The sequence below is a fragment of the Leucopleurus acutus genome (assembly GCF_964270905.1).
Source record: "Leucopleurus acutus genome assembly, chromosome: 1".
Classification (NCBI taxonomy): Eukaryota; Metazoa; Chordata; class Mammalia; order Artiodactyla; family Delphinidae; genus Leucopleurus; species Leucopleurus acutus.
Window position 1 is genome coordinate 21,330,597 of NC_139142.1, and position 20,804 is coordinate 21,351,400.

The 20,804-nt window shown below is 45.5% G+C and overlaps 1 protein-coding gene across 1 annotated transcript in view; it reads left to right on the forward strand.

Moving 5' to 3' along the window:
* Positions 1–266: 266 nt before the first annotated feature.
* STON2 (stonin 2) overlaps positions 267–20,804 on the forward strand; it is a 147,870-nt gene continuing 127,332 nt past the window's right edge. Inside the window, exon 1 of the mRNA XM_082846227.1 lies at positions 267–391. The gene's annotated coding sequence lies outside the window, so the exon portion shown is untranslated. The remainder of the gene's footprint in view (positions 392–20,804) is intronic.

The following is a 20,804-nucleotide window of genomic DNA, read 5'->3' on the forward strand; positions in this document are numbered from 1 at the left end:
CCCGTGCCTGGACTCCACTCGCGCGGAGGGGAAGGATCCCGGTTTCAGCGTCTGGATTGGGGCATCTGGGTGCACCGGAGATGCGAGGCTGCTGTCCGAGGGTCGCCGGGAGCAGGTCCAGTCGGCGCCCGGCCCGCCCCACCGCCCCGGCTCCCGGCTGCCCAATCAGGGCGCAGCTCGGGCGCGAGCTGCGGCCAATCAGGAGCGGCGGGAGCGGCGCCGGGAGCTGGCGGGCGCAGAGGGAGCTCGGACTGTGGAGCGGGTGGCAGGGCTGACTGGGAGGGAGGGCGGCGAGAGCCTCACTGCGGACTGGGAGCCCCGGGCCAGCCCAGCCCGCTTTGCCGAGGCGACCTTCCAGCCGACTCTCTGGACACTGCGGGCGGCGTCACAGGTAACCGAGCCCGCGCCCCGCACGGGGAGGGTGAGCGTGCCCGGGGAGAGGGGCCCCGCAGGTGGAGCGGGCTGGGGGCGACTTGGCCGCTAGGTCCTAGCGCCGCTGGCGCTGCCCGAGCCCCTAGCGCCCTGACGCCTACCTCGGCCGGAGACCCCGGGAGACGCGTTTCCACCAGCCGCCGGCGTCCAGGGGTGAGAGGGAGTGAGGTGAGTCGGCCTAAGGCGGGCGGGGGTGGACAAGACACCTGCGACACCCACACTCATACACAGACGCTGTTTGCCAGTGGGCGTCTTCCCCGAGATCTGAGTCCCCGCGACGTCTTCATTGGCTTGAGTAAGGGAGGCGACAACAGGTGTACTTGCGGACGGTGCTTTTCTCCCCCAACACCCCCCCCGTCCCCCTGCGCCAGAAATCCCGGTTTGGCATTCTGCCCCACCTTCGGGCTGTCCGGAGACAGGACCCCAGCCTGGCCTCTCAGGCGCGCTGCCCGCTGGACAGCGCCCAGAGGCGGCCTGGACCCGGCGGACCCGGGCTTTGGATGGAGTTTCCTCCTCGCGTTGCCAAGCAATTTGCAGGACACCCGCCTCTCGCTGAGATGAAGAGAGTTGATGTGGTGTGTGTGTGTGTGTCCGTGTGTTGCAGCCTCTACTAAAAGGAGCTGCCCGAGGGCTGTGAGTGAATCATTAACTGTGTTCTTGTGCAGCTGGTGGCTTCTGCCTGTCTCTTTTTCTCTTAGGCAGGTCCTTCGTGCTCTGTGTGCCTCACTCTTCTGATCTGTAAAGCACGACAATGCTTTTACCTGCCTGATAGAGTTGTTTTGAGGAGTAAATGAGCCAATGCTGAAAAACACTCAGGACAGCGCTAAGTACTCAATAAACGCTGGCTCTTAGGATTTATTACACGGAGTGGATGGTCTTTCAAAGAGTAAATCAGACGTGTCCAAACCGGCCCAGTGACTATTTGGAGCTCCGAACAGCTTTTTACACTTGAAAGGGAAAAATACTGTTAATAATGTTAAGGATGGTATCATTTAAAGGTCCTGGGATTTAAAAAAAAACAAAAACCTTCATTGGAATGGTGAGAGAGATAAATGGATTCCAATTAGTATCAGAAAACTTTGTAACATTTGAAAAAAATGGTATGAATGTTCTGTGAAAAGAATATCATGGTACTTTGTTGAATCTTTCACTAATATCGCTGATTTGGGGGGAAACTGTGAAGGTTCTTATACTTCCTACTCCTCCCTTAAACAAGTAAAGTTTAAAAGGAGAGAGAGAGAAGAAAAGAAGGACAGACAAACAGCCCAACCACACAACAGAATGCCAGCAGCTCATAGAAACCCAAAGTTGCACTTCCCACCTTAGGCGATTTTTTTTTTCCCCGTTTTCTACCTGGGTGGTCTGGTTCAGTTCTTTGCCACTGTGTCACTTTCCTTGTTTAATTTGAAAAGTCAGATAAACGTTTCACTCCATGAATTTGTCTTTTTAAAAGCTAAAGTATCAATGCGTATCAGACTTGCTGGATTTCTGAGCCCTCTGCTACTTACTTGCTTCCTACCCTCTAACAAACCCAAAAGGACCTTACCAAAAATTCTCTAGGGTGATGTTAGTGGGAACCTGTCTTTTCCACCACATTACCCGCATAACCTGGGACCTGGGGAAAGGGCACAGACAAAGGGGCCCAGTTCTCCTAGGGTCTCCGGCGCATTTGCCAGGAGGCTTAGAATAAATACACCCACTTAGAGATAGTGATTATCTTCTCAGAGGGTAAGAAGCCCACTTCCAGATGCAAATCTTTCAAGTGTCAGATTAATTCAGCAGCCTTTTCAGGTGTTGATGAGGGGACCTACTCTCTTCACCTGAGTGGGAGGATTTGAAAGCTTCGTGCTGGAGGAGGGAGAGAGACGCATGGGGCAGGGGAAAGATTGCTGAGTTCAGAGCCAGACCCACCCCTGGTGAGAACTCTGTCTCTGTGGCTGATGGCTGGGAAACTTGGACAAGTTGCTTTGTTTATCTGAGCCAAAGTCTCTCACGTTGTAAAATGAGGACTCAAAAAAACATTTTTTTTGGACGAGTTCTAAGGATGGTGCTAATGAATAGAAAGCTCCTAGCACCGTTCCGGGCATGTAGTTATAGATCTGTAGCATGCAGAGAAGGTCCGCAAGGTGAGAATGATCAGCTGTACCTGGGAAAGAAAAAAAAAAAAAAAGACTTTACTGAGGGGATACACTTGAGCTGAGTGTAGACTAATGAGCCGTTCTCTTGTGCAAACAGAGTTGAGGTGGGATTAGAAGGAAGGGTAGGGCAGAGGGGAGAAGTCCAGATAGAGAGGATATGGGATATCAGAAGTGCTATAATAGTCATCTTAGGCAAAATAAACAAATATCCCCCAAATCTCAGTGGCTTACAACCACCAAAGTTTATTTCTCACATATGCTGCATGTCCAGGGTAGGTCACTCTCGGTTCTACTTCTCATCTGTCTTTATTTGGGGGTCTATTAAGGCTTAAGAAACAGCCTGTTTCTGGGACAGTGCTAATCTTGTTTATGGGAAAGGGAGAAAAAGAGAACATGACAGAACAGAACTATTATAGTACTTAATGTCTGCTTAGAAGTAGTAGTTCTCATGCTGTTGGCCAAGGTAAGTCACATGGCTAAAACTGATGTCAGTGGTATGGGGACTCGTAAGCCTCCTGCAAACCCGTGAGGCAGAGCTGATTAGGAGGGAAAGTGCAGAAGGAAACAAGGCCAGGAAGGTGTCCTAGAGACAGATGATGCAGGGCCCTGGGTTGTGTGCCAGGGTTTTGGGACTTTATCCTATGGGCAGGGAACAGCCGCTGAAGGTTTTTCTTTTTTTTTTTTAATTGTTTAATTGAAGTATAGTTGATTTACAATGTTGTGTTATGCTGAAGGATTTTAAGTTGGGGTTTGGTATGATCAAATGTTCAGGCTGAGCACACATCTCTCGTAGCAAAGTGGGAAGAATGAAATAGGTGAGACTTACGGGTAAGAGATGATGAGGGCTCGGACTAACGCAGCAGCCGCAAATCTCTCACTGTCTGTCACATGACTTGAGTCCACTCCTAGAAGTGGCTCATTTGGCACTTGGGTGGCTTGTCTTCTTAACAAGTCTTCTCCTAAAATGGATGTCTCTCTCATCTTAAAGTCCTTATTTTATAATTGTCACCTAAAGCAGCTGTTCTCAAAGTTTAGGGTGCATTAGAATCACCTAAAGGGCTTGAAAAAACACAGATTTCTGGGCCCCACCCCAGAGTCTCTGAACCAGTAGGCCTGGGAACAAGCATTTCTGAGGGGTGCTCGGGTGATATTGCTGCTGCTGGCCCAGAGACCACACTTTGAAAACCACTGAATTAAAGGGAGAAATTAAGACATAGTTGAGGGAAAGGCCGGAATAGAATGGAAGGAGGAAAAAAATCTGGAAGGTCCCAGCATAATCCCTGTGGCAGTTTTGCTGAAGGCTGGCTCTGGCCACAAACAGTGGGGTCTGTAAGAGTGACTGAGTCTCTAGGTGTATATTGAATTGCAGATGTAATTCTCACAGTGAGGAAATGAAAAAAGCTCAGATTCTGAGAGGTAAGAAGTGTACAAGTGCTGCTTTATCCCCTCCCTAGTGATTCTGCCCTGACTCCCTGTCAGCGAGCACATTGCCTGGTTCCAGACCTTGCACTCAAGTCGGCCAGTGTATTTCCCACCCTGATCCATCTCACTGCTTGTCATCCCAGTTCTGATATCTTTTGGAGCTGGGTTGGCCCACTGGGTGGACATTTGGCTGAATTTTAAAGTAGTCAGACCAAGAAACTGCTCTCTTCTCTTGAGGTCACGTTCACGAATAAACATCTGTACCGTATGATCATGCAAATTTTGATCAACCCCCCTAGATAAATAACCCCCTGAGAACCCAAAGTCATCCATGGTTTGGCTTATACTAATGGTTGGCGCAAGTTGTGACAGTTCCCTTAGCTGTGACTCACTGCTCCTGTAATGAGAGAGCATTCCTGTAATGAGAGAGCCTTCCAAGATCAGACATTAAGGAGAAAATATGTTGGCGTGTACAACGTGACACAAGAAATAAAGCATCGTGAGGGTTTGTTTTCTTTTTGCTGTATTTTTCTCAATCTTGGATGTGACAAAAGTTTGAACTCTACTGGGGTCTAGATAATCAGTGATATGCCTGCCCAACAGACACCATGTGAATGAATGAAATACTTTCAGGGTCAACATTTTGAGTGCTAGCTAGCAGGTTACAGTATTTGTTTCAAGGTGGCATGAGTGTAAAATGGTCCATTGGGGTGTTGAATATACTGGAAATTCTATGCCTATTAAATTTGTATAAAGTAAGAAATGTCATGGTGGGCCTAAGCTATAATGCAAAGCGAGTGAGATTTGAAAAATACTTTTCCTAATAGAGATTTTTTTAAAATAAATTTATTTATTTTATTTATTTATTTTTTGGCTGCGTTGGGTCTTCATTGCTGCCTGCGGGCTTTCTCTAGTTGCGGTGAGCGGGGGCTACTCTTCGTTGAGGTGCGCGGGCTTCTCATTGCGGTGGCTTCTCCTGTTGCGGAGCGTGGGCTCTAGGCTCGCGGGCTTCAGTAGTTGTAGCACGTGGGCTCAGTAGTTGTGGCTTGTGGGCTCTAGAGTGCAGGCTCAGTAGTTGTGCATGGACTTGGTTGCTCCGCGGCATGTGGGATCTTCCTGCACCAGGGCTCGAACCCGTGTCCCTTGCATTGGCAGGCAGATTCTTAACCACTGTGCCACCAGAGAAGCCCCCTAATAGAGATTTGACAGACAAATGACACCTTAACGGTGTGCTCTTGGAGACAGGAGAACTCCCCAGGATTCTGGGTACCTCCAGAGGGGGGATGTGAAAGCTTGGAACCATAACCTCTGTCCAGCAGGCCTGAGGCCAACTCTGTTGGTCAGATCTGTCTGTTTCCCTGTCCAGGTAATTTTGGAAGACCAGCTGTTTCCCCTCTTCCTGCACGGTTGGCCTTAGTGCTACCTTCTCTTGGTCAACTGTACGGTGAACTCCTGCAGTTCCCTCAATCTCAGGTCTCCAGGAAACTTGGTCTAAAGTTTCAAAAGTTGTAGCAAACAAAACCCTAGACATGAGTGAGAGCCAGTGAGGAAAGGGACACTTAAACTAGCCAGGAGGGACTTAAAACACTGATCATAGTCATTAGAAAGTGTTACTATTCACTGTTGCTTAGCATTTATCCAGAAATTTGATGTTTAAGTAACGTACATATTAAATAACTAGATAACTAGTATACTCTATGTTTATTTGAATAAATGCTATAATGTATACCATATATATATTCAATGTCTAGCAATTTCTGGTGGTAGATTTCCAGTGCTATTGTTGTCTTTCTGAAATATAATAACGTAGATAGAAACAACCAAAATTCTATAGACAGATAAAAGAAGGGCAGGATTGAAAACTCTAAGTCCCATGAATCTTTTGTCCATTGTGTACACCTCTGTCACTTTAGCCGGCCCTACACCAATGCAGACTTGTGTGCACTGAGGTGGCCTCACCAACAAGTAACAGATGGTCAATGTTCTTTACAATATTTAGTCACAATGAGGTGTGTGAAGCTACTTGGCAGATTGCTAATGGCCCAGTAAAATCTTTGGAAGGTGGCTTCATGTGAATGGCATTGAGCATCTTCTAGGTGCAAGGCTCCGAGGAAGACATTATGAGGAATTCAGAAAAGTATAATACTTAGTCCTCTGACACGGCCTCTAATCTGAGAGAGAAAAGGCATAATATTTATGCAAAATTAATAATAGGTACATAACAGTGAGGCCAAGAGTAGGCATATAATAAAAGGGGGTATGCATGCTGTGCATCCAGAGATGGGCTCTTTCTGAGGTTGTCCTGGACGGGAAGGCTCATGGAGGAGCAGTCGCACTGGATCGGAGGTATAAGTAGCATTTGGGTGGAGCACTGAGGTTTAGGGAATGGACCTAAGTGATCTGTGGCTCTGATGGTCAGCACAGGCTTGTTTAGGACTGTGATTCGACTTCTGTATCTGGAGTGAAGGGGTCAAGTAAGAGAGGAGAAGGGAAGCCTGAGCTTCTTGAGGTCTTCCTTTCTTGACCGCCCTCGGACCATCTAATCCAAATATTCTGACGGGGGCTTCCCTGGTGGTGCAGTGGTTGAGAGTCCACCTGCCGATGCAGGGAACACGGGTTCGTGCCCCGGTCTGGGAAGATCCCACATGCTGCAGAGCGGCTGGGCCTGTGAGCCATGGCCGCTGAGACTGCACGTCCGGAGCCTGTGCTCCGCAACAGGAGAGGCCACAGTAGTGAGAGGCCCACAACAGTGCCACAACAGTGAGAGGCCCGCGTACCGCAAAAGAAAAACAAAAACAAAAACGAATATTCTGACGGCTTACACCTCCTGACAAATTAAGCCATTCATTGATTCATTAGAAGATGAGTAACACTGGACTCTCATTTGACCTTCTTAACATTTCATTTTATTAATAGGAAAGCACTTTGGAGCTAAGGATGATGCACCACTTTATCAATACAATCTAATCCTATCATAAACTCTGTCAAACTGGCAGGTGGTTGGTCTCTCTCCACTTGCAAAATGACTTGGGAAAGTCAAGTGACTTGTTTAAAGTCATGCAAGAATACCCTGGCACGTCCACATCCCTGGATCCCACCTCCCTGACATTTGGTGGTTCCCAACGTCATTTGCTTTGCAGATCTCCATAGGGATGGTGGCTCTAAGAACTTGGGTCCTTGACATTTAGTTAAGATTTTCTCCATCTATTATTGTAGCCCATGGAGGCCCTCAACTGTAACCCCAAGAGGTCCTCGTTAATTTTAATCTGGGGATGAGATAATTACACCCTTCTCTTTCAGGCTTAATCCTGGCTCTCACTGTAAGAAAGTACCATTTCAGTGCTGTGGGTCTGTGCAAACACTCCCATCTGAATGAAACAGCAATCTCAGCACTTTTCATGCCAAATGCCAACCAGTATAGCAGGACTATCAGTGGCTTTCAATCTGCCTGAACTTTGAAGTGAGACACCAGACCCTTACCAGCAGGATAGAATCACTCCATTGGCTGCCTTTTGAAGTTAGCTAATTGCTTTAAAAAAAAAAAAAAGTGAGATGCTTTAAATGAAAACAGATTTTATTTCTGTTTGCTTTAGAAACTGAATATGTTTGTCTGTCTTTCCTGACGTAAGTTTTTAAAAGAGGGAAATTATAATACCGTGGTTAAGTGGATAAGGCTGGGGTGATCCATAGCTTATTCAGTTATACATTGTTTAAATGTTGTCTGTTTCGTGAACCCAGAGCTGTCAGAAATACAGTTTGACTTGTATCTTTGCCAAACATAAAGAATTTTTTAAAAAAGTTAATTAATTTATTTTTGGTTGCATTGTGTCTTCGTTGCTGCGCACGGGCTTTCTCGAGTTGTGTCATGTGGGGGCTACTCTTCGTTGTGGTGCACAGGCTTCTCATTGTGGTGGCTTCTTTTGTTGTGGAGCACGGGCTCTAGGTGCGCGAGCTTCAGTAGTTGTGGCACGCAGGTTCTGTAATTGTGGCTCACGAGCTCTAGAGCTCAGGCTCAGTAGTTGTGGTGCACGGGCTTAGTTGCTCCGTGGCATGTGGGATCTTCCCAGACCAGGGCTTGAACCTGTGTCTCCTGCATTGGCAGGTGGATTCTTAACCACTGCGCCAACAGGGAAGTCCCAAACATAAAGTATTTTTTTTGACATTACTCCTTGTCCCTCCATCTCCCTCCACTTCAGACTCTGAGCAGTTGAAAGGTGTGAAAAACTTTTTTAATCAAAATTATCAAAATCACTATCAATAGCTATTATTCATTGAGTTTTACTAATTCCAGGTCCTTTGCTAGCAGTTCACTCCGTATTATCTCACTTAATTTCTGTCTCAGCTCTGTACGGTTGGGAAGAGTGGGATCTCAGTTCACAGACGAGACAAGCAGAGGCTGGAGTTGAATAGTTTGTCAAAGGTTGTAGTGGACCTGGACTTTGAACCCTCTTTTAATCACTTAGCTCTAGAAACTGTGCCCTTAGTCACTATTGTACTGTATCTGGAAACAAAAGGAAAAGTGCTGGGAAGAGTTAACAGGGGCTGTCTGTGCACTCTGACCACACCCACGGAGATCCCTGTGGGAGGAAACGGCCCTTGTTTTTGCTCCCTCAGTTCACACTATCAGCAGGGCTGTTGAAGCACACTTCCTTCTCTTCTTTTCCCTATCTCGTCCTCCTTAAATTTTTTGTTATAAAGTATCATCCAGAAAGGGGGTGAGTTGGGGAGTGGGGATCTGTTAGCGTAAATTCTGCGTGTCTCTGTCACTCACATCAGCCTGATTGGCATAGGTGGGCGGGCGTGTCTGCAGCAGCTCCTCTAGCTGCACCATCCATCACGCACAGCACTGTGCTCATGGGACTAGGGGCTCTGATCCCTGTCATTTGGTTGCTTCTCTCCTGTGAAGAGGACAGAGAACGTACAGCCAGTCCTGGCTGGGCACTTGGCAGAGGTAGGTCCTGGCCATAAGAAAGCCAGATAACACGGTAGGTTCATTTATGCGGACTCTGGAGCCAAACTGTCCAGGTTTGAATTGTGTGGTCTTGGACATTATTTAACTTCTGTGTGCCTCAGTTTCTTTATCTAAATAAATGGGATAATAATAGTACCTACTTTATAGGGTTCTTTTGAGGAGTGCATGAGTTAGTTAAGTGAGTTGTAAAGCACTTTGAGATCAACGGCTGGCAGATAGGAGGTGTTACATACGTGTTTATCAAATAACACATAAAAAACGAAGTAGTAGGTGAACATCATTGTTTGTAGGTAGACAGTGGATAAAGCTCCATTGTCTACGATGGATAAAGCTCACCTGACTGCTTTAGTAAAGGTACTCATGATGAGTTACATGCAAATGAAATAATTATTAATTGTACTAGTGGAGTTTGCCATTTTAAGAATCATATGAGACATATGTTTGTAAACTGCCTTTTTGTGAAATGAACATGAGAGAAACAGTTAAGAGGAAGAGGGAAGTTCAGGATGACTTGATTTTTTTTTTTCCCCAGAGCTATTGGAAAGATAGAGCTGCCATCATCCTGGGTGGGGAAGGCTTCTGCTGGAGTGGTTTTGGGAGACAGAGAGTAGTTCGATTTTGGATATGTTAAGTTTGAGAGGCCTGTTGGACATTGAAGTAAAGGTGCTCTGTGGGCATCAGTGGTGTCAGGGGAGAAGTCAGGGCTGGAAACCTCTATGTGGTGGTTTAGTCCATCTAGCTAGAGATGGCATCCAAAGCCATCGTGAAGGAATGGAAGCAGACAAAGAAGAGTCCGAGGGCTGAACCAGGGGGTATTCCAGCTCCAGTGGAAGAGTCAGGCTGTTTCCAGTTTTCTAGTTTGTTCTTTCCTTCGATTTGCAAGTGTGAAATGAAGGGTGGACCTACTTAATGCTGGTGTTTTCTTTGGCTAGTTTATCATCTGAGTTCTGTTAATGCTTGGACTTCAGAGTCAGTAGACTCTGATCAGATACCAGTTGACCTCATCCTAGCTTTGTGCCCTTGGGCAAGCTACTTACCCTCTGACACTCTGTTTCCTTATCTTGAGATGGGAACTGGTAGTAAAAATGCCCATCTCAGAGATTTGAGGGCTCAGTAAGTGCAGCTGTATTAATGCTGTGAAGCTGTTAATCGCTTTATCACTGTGAAATTCTCCCTGTTTGTGCCAATGTGTGAGAAGTGAGGAATTTTTAAAGCCCTTTGAATTTTGCCTGAGGTGGAAACCACATTTTAATTTAACCCACACTGCTGCTATTTTCCTTCCTTCTTTTTATTAAAAATAAAAGAGTGAGGTCAAGGAGGTACTGCAGTAAATTTTACATGTCAGCCACTTATACTTCCTCTGTAATTGAAACACTGCATCCAAAGATCAGATCTGGCCTGTAGATGTGGCAACTGGTATGTGAATCACAGACGCACAAGCCGTCAGAGACCTGAAAACAGAAACACGGAAAAAAATGGATATCCCTGGCAGTGTCAGTGTTTCAGTATTATATATGCTAACCTCATCATACGTACTCTTTACCACTATGAGCCGGGTAAGAAAGTTCTCACTCTTTTCCAATAAATGAACTGATCCTCCCGACTGTTTTAAATTCGAGTTTTACACTTGGTTGGAAAATGCATCTAAGACACTGGGTTTTCACTCAGCAAATAATACAATTCTGAAGTTTTTAAACAAGTCTCACTCTCAAAGCTCAGTAAGAACCAAGAGATAGGGCGAATGAAATTCTGAAGTCTTGTCTCTCAATTCTCTAATTAGAATGTCTGCCGTGTTTGCATATGTGGTTTATATGCAACGAATTTGTGGCTTTTCTGTTTTGCAAGAGTTACTGTCAGCGAGACGTCTACCAAAAGAAATACTACTATTAGTGGTGACGGGACCAAATATATGTAACGTTGTGGTTGGTGTCTAAATCTCTGCTAGAATTTTTGAGAAACCTTCTCCAGATGGAGGTGGGTGGTGTGAGGACTGAAAGAAAACATTATAACCAAAGCAGAAGAATTAATAGGCAAGAGTTTGCAGTGATTACATTTTTCTTTCTGGTCTTTCAGGTTGAGGAAGTAAGGAGAATAGGCATAAACTGTGGGAAATTTCCGTCAACTTGGAAAAAACAATAGAATAAATAATTCTTAGCCATGAGGTGAGAGCCCAGGCAGTCACAAGGTCAAAGGATTCTGTCCCATTTGTCTATGGTGACAGCCTCTCCCCCCCGCAACCCAAAGGAACTCTTTACCCTTAAACAATAGAAGTGTCCCTGGGAAGCTGAAAAGGTACATGCAAAGGGAATTTTTAGAAATCATATCATTTCAGAAGTACACCAGTGGTTATATTGGTTTTCTATATTTTCCAAATTTTGTTTAGTGAGATTGTATTCCTTTTATAATAAATAAATAAGTAGGTAGGTAGATAAATAAAAATTAGAAAAATAAATTTAAAAGAAGGAAGTACACTAGGAGTGTGGAGATGGGTGTGTTGTCACCATTTCAAGGTGCTGAGTTGCTCACGTTTTATAATGTGAGGATTATTTTGTCTACAAGTCATAATACTTAACATATCTGCTCTCTCTATTTACAATCTGTAAAAATGTGCCAGGTGTCAACAGTGAATGTCACCCATCAAAACCCAAGACCTGCTCTACAAAAGCAGGGCCAGCCCTCAGTGAACAGATACTTCTTCAACTTTCACACTGTGTGAGACCCACCCTGTGTGCCCTGTTCCTTGCCGCTGTCTCTGGCCATTGGAGATGCTCACGTACCCCTGCCTTCGTCAGCAGTGTGAACTGGGAGGTCTCTTGTTTGTGAGGGGCCTGCTTCACAGGAATAACGTTGCAATCAGCCCAGGGCCCGGCTGTAGCTGCAGCCTGTGAGGCCCACTGCGGTAGCCTGAGTTTTTAGTGTTTGGCTGGGCTGTTTTGGTTTTATGCCTGTGTGTCTGTTTTGCTGGGGCAAGAGGGAGGGGAGGGATTCTTAGAAAAGGGAAGGAGATATCCTCTGCATTACTGAAAATGGAAATAAGGAATTATCAGTTCAGGGTCAGTAGAAGCCACAGTGCCTGGCTTCCTTCTGCTGTGCTCCTCTGGAATGATTTTGCTTAGTTTGGAAAGGTCTGAAAGTGACAGGAGCTAGATAAATTGTTCTAGGGTGGAGCTTTTAGCAGGGAGTATGGAGATCCCTAGGGCATTCATGGAGGGACCTTAGGAAAGATGTCCTGAAATTAAACAGAATGTTGCATGTATGTGTTTTTTACCCAGAGATGAAGACTTAATTTATATCTCAAATAAATCCAGAGAGTCATACTTCAAAAAAAAACAACAACAATGGTTAAGAAGTTCTAGGGGGAGGCCCAGAGTGTATCCTGGCCTTGGCCTTAACTGGAGACCCCTTCCTGATGGATGAATTGCATATGTAGTGGAAGTACCAGTGTTTAAAACATCTTAGGTGAAGCCCCTGCTGCAGAAAGATGAGGAAGGTTTTACTTCCTCCAGTGCTGGAAAGCTGGAAATCCAGAAATGTACGACTCCTGTGCTTCTGTCGAATGCTTCCTGTTCTTCTCCCTCTCTGTGTCTTATCCTGGAGCCTCCAGAGCTCCCTGAACTCTGTATTACCTGAAGAGTTCACTAGGTGAAGTGAACACTAATGTCTCTTTTACCTGGTCTTCCTCTTGATTCTAAGCGAACTGGGTTGAGTTTCCCTGCAATTGGGAGGTTGACTTTGGCCCTGGCCTCCACAATGTGACAGGAGAAGGCGTCTATAGTGAACTCCTGCCGGGCTGTTTATCCTGAGTCCAGCATGTAAATGTTGATCTTCCCACCCTTGGTTCTTGCTTCTCCTCATATTATACATTCTCTCTGGGTGACCTGTCAGTCTGCGTGATGAACGCTCATCTCAATTCTTCTGAGCTCTCAACCTGTCTATTGAACAGGACCCATAGACATCTCAATGTGGTTGTCCCGTACGCCCATCAAACTCATCAGGTCTAAAATTGAACTCATCATACCCTACCACCCCTCAAGTATTCTTCCCCCTAAAGTCCTCATCTTGGTGAATAGCACAAAAATCTATCCAGTTTTTCAGGATCCTTTTTATCCACCCACCACTACTCCCTCAATCTAAATGAGCCCCAAATAGACTTTCTCCCCATGTCTTGATGATCTTACATCTTAAATGGCTCATAAAAAACATCCCCCCTTTTTATCCCTCAGCTTGCAATGCCTGATCACTATAATTACTAGCTGGTCTTCCCACCCTGCAATCCACCTTCCTCATTGCTTCCAGAATGATCTTTGTAAAATACAACTGAATCATGTTATTTCCTCATTTAAAATTGTTTAATTGATCTCCATTGCTTTTATGGCAAAACCCAACCTTCTTGGCATGGCCTGCAAGGCTCTGTCTGACCTGACTCCCAGTCTTGCCAGCCTCTTCTCTTACTACTCTCCATCTGACTCATTGCTTCAGTCAAACTGAATTATCTATAGTTCAGAAAACACAGCAAGTTTTTATTCATCTCCGAGACTTTGTATGAACACATTACACTTTATTACAGCTGTTTGGAGTGGGGGACTTATTAAAAATCATACACTTCAAGGTTCTAAGTCATGTACAAAACAGATACCATCACTTCAGCTCTGCATCACCCCCTCCCCACCTCTCACCCCTTTTCTAACACTAACCCTGAATCTTTGAACTTGAACCCCATTTCTCAGCCCCATCTTCCCTCATACCATGCCTTATCTCCAGATCCTAACCCATCCCTGATACATACTTTGGGAGTTGGGGTCAGTGATGGGTGATGTTCGGCGGGGGGTTAGGTAGGAGGGAGGTCTGGGGATGAATGTAAGAGCCAGGAATGTCCGTTGTGCACCCTTTATTGGTAACAAACAGTGGCTTTGCATGTTAACACAATCCATTTAAACAGGGCTAAGTAAAATGGCACCCTCTAATTGACCATATTGTATTGTCCTGTTTTGTTCTTATAGATGCTATTACTGCAAGTCCTTTCCCCCTGCCTCTACTTTCTGTTCACCTTTCAAGCCTCTGCCCAGGTGTCATCTTCCCTCAGTTATTCTTCGCTGACCCCAAGACTGGGCGAGGTGCGACTCCTCTGTGTGCTCATGGCACTGCTGGGTTCCCCTGGGGTAGCTCTGATCACACTGTATTGTGATCATCTTTTGTTTGCCTGTCTCCCTCTGCCAGGCAGGGTCTGGGTCTTAGCCCGCTCTCTATCCCTAGGATTTCACTAGAATACGCCTAGCAATAGGAGCTGCTGAATAAATGCTATTGAATGGGTGAAGAAATTAATGGGTGATGTCCTATGACACCTGCAGAAACTCAATGAGCACAAATAGCCCAGAGTTCAAAAAGACCTATAGATCATCTTCTCTGTGTTCTGTGTATGTGGGATTGCATACCAGCATTGATTCCTGCCTAGGTTTAACCTTCCTGTGTTGGCTTCTGCTTAGGTACCACCTCAGATTCTCTTAGCCCCACCTGTCTCTTAGATGCAGTGGTGCCCAGCTCTACTGGCCTCTACCATCCTGCCATCCAAGGCCATGCTGGGGTTCCTCCCACCACTTCTGGACTCAAATGAAGAACCACCCTGCAGGGTATGGGATCTGGCCTCCCCATCTGCTGCCAAAGGGACCAGATGATACATCCCAATCGTGTGGGGAAGTTGGGTCACCATGGAGTGAACTTTGACTAATGGGGAACAAGAAACAAGCAGGAGCTGGCAGATTCATTCCCTCTGCTAGCACCATTTCCTCCGATGGAAGCTTTTGAGATGCTGCGGTTCCTAACAGCCTCTCTGGGGACATCCCGTATGACCGAGCACGAAGCTATGATTCTCGTGAAGTCACAGCCAGTCCCACTCCGTCGTACATTTGCTTTTGCTGCCTCATTTCTCTTCTTCCCTCACTCTTGCTTCCCTGGGATTGCTCTAAAGCCCTGGCATAGAAGCTTGGTCTCAGGCTCTATTTTCTGAGGAATCCAGCCTAACATACATTCAAACTACCACCATTTCTCTAGAAAAATGGGCCAATAAAGGTAGAAGAGAAAGGAACACCACAGGCCAGGTGGTCTCTAGTGTATGGATCTGTCATGCCTTAGCTGGGAGTCTGAGCCTGCAGTCATGTACCCCTTATCCTTCCTTGTCCATGCTGCATTGGACCCCCTCATTTAGGGGAACTGGGAAGATGGGTTCATTAGTAGAACAAGATCCATCATTTGGAACCTGTGACCTCATTCCTGTGCAGGCTGGCCATCTGTTCCATGATTTCTTATTTGAAGATATCTTTCTAATTAAAAAAACAAACAAACATGTATCTTTAAATGTCAGTGATGCCGTGGAATATTATACATCCTTATGAGGATTTGTGATATATTCTGGGTTTAAAGTCTAGCTCCAGTTACTACTTGTGTGGCCTTGAGAAAGATCCAAGCCTTGGTTTTCTTATCTGAAAAGCAGACATTGATTATAGCACTGTTATAAACTGTGTAAAGCCTAGATAAGATTATGCATGTAAGGCCCTCAGCACAGTGTCTTACAGAGGAAGCAGTCAAAAGATATTTGCTATAGTTACTATCTATTTTTAAAATACAACTTGAGAATAAGAGAGTGTTCATCTCTATATAGAAAACAAATTTAAGGTGAGATTTTGTAGTTCTTAGGTTTTATTGGGTTTTTAAGAGGTGTTTTCTTGGTAAGTCTCAGTCCTAGTTTTAATCTTGCTAATACAGGTGGGAGGGCCTGGTAAAAAGCTTCCATGGAAGTAGTGTTTACCTGCTAAATATTTTGTTGGAGAACATGTGAGAACCACATAGAGTCTGAGACCAGGTAAGTCTATTTCTCATCTTCCAGGTATTTTCAATAAATTTATATCAATCCCCAATTAATAAATTTGTGGAAACGAAAGCGGCAAAGTTTTGCAATTTTGTTACGGTCATTCAGAGAATTCATGCCAGGGAAGATCCCAGGAAAGAGCTTCCCCCCTCCCCGAGGCAAGTTTCAGTTTGTGCCAGGTAAATAGAAAAGTACTTCCTCCATAGATGCTTGTAATCGGGATTAACAATGTGTACGCTGATATTTTTTGCCTTCTTTTCACAAAAGCTCTATTAAGAGTCGTAAAACTTTAAACTGTGATCATGGTATATTATTATTATTTTTTAAAAATATTTATTTTTGGCTGTGTTGGGTCTTCGTTGCTGCACGCGGGCTTTCTCTAGTTGCGGTGAGCTGGGGCTACTCTTCGTTGTGGTGCGCGGGCTTCTCATTGCGGTGGCTTCTCTTGTTGCGGAGCACAGGTTGTAGGCACGTGGGCTGCAGTAGTTGTGGCACTCGGGCTCGGTGGTTGTGGTTCGTGGGCTCTAAAGCACAGGCTCAGTAGTTGTGGCGCATGGGCTTAGTTGCTCTGCGGCATGTGGGATCTTCCCGGGCCAGGGCATGAATCCATGTCCCTTGCATTGGCAGGTAGATTCTTAACCACTATGCCACCGGGGAAGTCCGATCGTGGTATATTATTAACTCCTTGCAATCGGGCTTCCAGTCTAGCCGCCTTACTTTATTCCACAAATGCTTGTTGCTTTCCTTCTGTGTAGCCGGCCTGGAGCTTTGGCAGTACTGTGAGAAAGGGCATGGACCATCCCTCAAGGAGCCACCACTCCAGTTAACTTTCTTAAGGGTCAGCAGTGACCATCCATGCCCCATAAATGTCTCTTTACAGCATTTAACACTAGAGAAACTTACCTTGAAAATTCTCTCTTGTCTTCATGATCCTAGAGGCCTCTGTTTTTTCTCTAACCATCTGACAGACACTCTGCCCACCCCCCCCCGCCCCCCGCTTTAGTTCCTCTCACCACACAATCCAAGAGTCAGACGTCTTTTTTGTCTTTTTACTTCCTCCATTGATAACCTATTCACTCCCTTGGCTTCATATATCTTCATTTTTAAAATGACTCTAAAATCTAACTTTTTACCCCTAATTTTTCTCTAGGCCCCAAATCTACATCTTCTACACCTACCTTCTGGTTTCACAATCCTTGAATCTCAACGTATCCTAAATTACCTCATTTCCCACCCCCAGTCCCAATTAATTCCACACTCCTAATTTCCCTAGGCTATTTACTGGGACCTTCTCTGCCCTCAGTTCAGCTGCCATTCTCCTGATTACCCAGGCTTAATTATTATTTCCTATCACTGTTGCTTCACTGGTGAGTGAAGAATAAGCCCAAGGATTCTTATGGCTATAGCCAGTTACTTTCATCTTCTTTCCCAGTGGAGGTTTCCTCCTGAACATTCGACATTTCCTTTCTTTTTCTAAAGTGTGGATGTTGAGGTGGGAGGGCGTGTGCTATTTCAGGGCTGCTGGAATTTACACCCGTAGGGCAGCATTCAGATAAGGGGCAGGGTCCCCATTGCTTCGTGGGTGAATGGCGCCACCCAGAGTTGTGCAGCACTGCGCTGTGGGAGTGTTATTTGGGAGGGGATGGAGTGCTGGGGAGGGCTTCTGGGCAGTAGGGATGCTGAACATGGCAGTAGAAAGACTAAAGAGGAGTTGGCAGTTCAGCCCAGGAGGAAAGTTTCATTTCCACAAAAGAAGGATAGGGATATAGTTTTCCTCTTTGTCATCTACCTGGGGGGAATAAAGCTCTGTGTTTTTCTACACAAATCCATATTGAGCTCACTTTATTATAGAGCCACCCATCGAGCTTGAGATCTATGGCCTAGAGCTCTATTTCCTCTAATCCTTGTTATTCTTGGTATAGGGACCATTGGCAGGAGCTTCTAAAATGAAAGTTCCGTGTTCCTGTAGCTGTGCTGTAAATTGCAATAATCCCACATTCTGTTGTCCCAGCTGGACTCCTTTAGGTAGGGTTTGCATAAGGTCCAAAGAGGTTGGTGGCAGTGCAGGTAATACTGCTGCCCCGCCATGAACTGAGACAGCCCAGCTGATCTGGACACACCAGCAGCGGGACACCCTGCCTGGTGCCTCTCGCAGCGGAGTCTTCTGTTCAGGGACCCTTCGAGCGCCCATCTGGGAAGGTTGCTGCCTTCTGCTACACAGGTTGTGCGATTCACACTGCATAGACACCACTCACATAGGTGACCACATAAATGGGGTCCCAAAGTCGCCCAACGTGGTGTCCCGCCTATGGTACCTTCTTTCACTAGACCTTTCCAGGCCAACGAGTGGCCCACATCCAGATGAGCAGGCTGTTTCCTGTCTCAGGCTGAAGCTCACACCACTACTTCCTTTTTTCCCCAAATTTCTAAGATTTCCCCCTTCCTCCACTTTCACTTCCTGAATGTCAGGACCACAGGAATGAAATCAGCAAGTTCGTGCCTTGTTTCTCCTACTCACCCTTTATTAGTGGAAATAATAACGGTGCTACATAACATTAATGGAGCACTTATAGTATTTACTGTGCTGAAAGTCTGACATGCAGCATCTTTTTTCATCCTTACAGGAATCTCTGAAACTATCAATACTAGGTGAAATTCAGGTTTAGAGAGTTTGAGACATGCCCATGTTTACAGTTAACGATGGGGGGACCTGGCCTGCCTGACTGCAGAGCTTGTGCTGTTCATTTTCCTAAGACCCAGGCTAGATATAGCCTCTTGCAAGAAGCCTCCCTGGGTGACCGCATCCCACTCCTGTGACCTTTGGTGGTCCTCCATAGTAACCCCTGGGTTATTTCAAGTTCAGGACCTCTTTGACATAGGGGAGAAAGACCAATATTCCTTCCTGTTCTGAGGTTCTCAGTATAGTAAAGACTGAAAAACTTCTAAGACAGGGTTAGAAAAGTATTAGGACCTTTTTTGTATATTTGCATGAACGAAATTCAAATGTTCAGTGTATACTCATACGCACAGAAACCCACATTGTAATATAATTTTGCTACATACAAGGTAACTATAGGAGCTATAAATGATACTCATTAAACTCTCTGTGAAGGGTGGTTTTGTAATGGGACATGCATTTAAGGTTGGAGGCACATCTTTCAATCCTTTCAGTGTATTTCTGTGAAGAAACATGTGCTTTCGTTTTTATTAGTATTTAAAGTCCTTTGTGAGTATGAGGCCATTGGCTAATTGACCTTTCTGGATTCTGTATTATCTACTTCTCTATTCCTAACGTCTAGCACAGAGTCAGGACTTGGAACATAGTAAGTGCTTTTTTAAAAAAATATATTTATTTATTTGTGTTGTTTTTGGCTGTGTTGGGTCATCGTTGCTGTGCGTGGGCTTTCTCTAGTTGTGGAGTGGGGCCTACTCTTCGTTGCGGTGCGTGGGCTTCTCATTGCAGTGGCTTCTCTTGTTACAGAGCACGGGCTCTAGGCACGTGGGCTTCAGTAGCTGTGGCACACGGGCTCAGTAGTTGTGGCTCGCAGGCTCTAGAGCGCAGGCTCAGTAGTTGTGATGCAAGAGCTTAGTTGCTCCGCGGCATGTGGGATCTTCCCGGACCAGGGCTCGAACCTGTGTACCCTGCATTGGCAGGCGGATTCTTAACCACTGCACCGCCAGGAAAGTCTAACATTTTAAGCTCTTATTTCTTGTTGGTTGGTTGGTTGAATGAGTCTATGAATTGTTTGAGAAAAGTCTACAAAGTCAGAGCAGTTTGGGTTGGGATCCCAGCACTGCCATTTACTAGCTCTCTGGCCTTGAGTGAGTTACTTAACTTCTCTTTACTCAGCTTTGTCATCTCAAAAATGAAATTTTTTGATTAGTACTAAGAGTACCTACCTCAGAAGGATGGTGGGAGGAACAAAGGAGATGATCCGTGAGATGACAAAGGTGAGCCTGCACATACGTAGTCCTTGGGTCCAGGGCAAGGAGGTAGGAGATAGGGCTGTGGGCATCACTGTTAGAAAGCAAGAGGCACTGCAGCTGCTCCCTTCCCTGTGCCTTTGCTTCCCTGACCAGCCATGGGGAAGAATGGTTGGTGGCCCCAGGAGAGTCTGCAAAGCACCAGACTTTGTTTTCTGGGCCCCTATCCCTTTCCACATTCTCCTTGATTGACAAAAATATGCAGAGCTTACTTTTTGAATCATGCTCTGCAGTCTACAGAGCACTCTCACCCACATTATCTCGCTTAATAATTATTCAAAATTGTAAAATTGTCTGTGGTTTCAGGAAATTCCTGCCCTTGTTATGGAATGCCTGGTACTTGCGCCTCTCCTGCTGATAGAGTTATCACCAAGGACATTTGTTTCTGTATTTACTGAGTTGTTTAGCAGCATTTTCATTTTTTCCACCCAAGCCTGAGATTCAAAGAATCTCATAGAGAAAAGCCGCATTTCCAACCTTTTTCTAAGCAGCTAGCTATAGAGTGGCCTGCTTGGTCCAGGACCTCTGGCTCCTACATGCCCTTGTATTGAGGGACAGAGCATGGCAGCTCTCCCGAACTTGGGCTCCCTTCTCTTTTCTGTCCATTTGGAGTCACAGGGTCCTAGGGCTTGGCTGGAGCATCATAGTGTTAAAATATATATAACAAAAAATTTATCATTTAACCTTTTTTAAGTGTATTGTTCTGTGGAATTAGGTACATTCACATTGTTGTGCAATCATCACCACCATCCATCTCCAGAGCACTTTTCGTCTTTCAAAACTGAAACTCTGTACCCATTAAATAATAACTCCCTTTCTCCCCACCCCACTCCAGCCCCTGGCAGCCACCATTCTACTTTCTGTTGCTATGAATCCAACTACTCTAGGTACCTCATATTAGTGGAATAGTATAATATTTGTCCTTTTGTGACAGGCTTATTTCACTTAGCACATGTCCTCAAGGTTCATCAGTGTTATAGCATATGTCAGAATT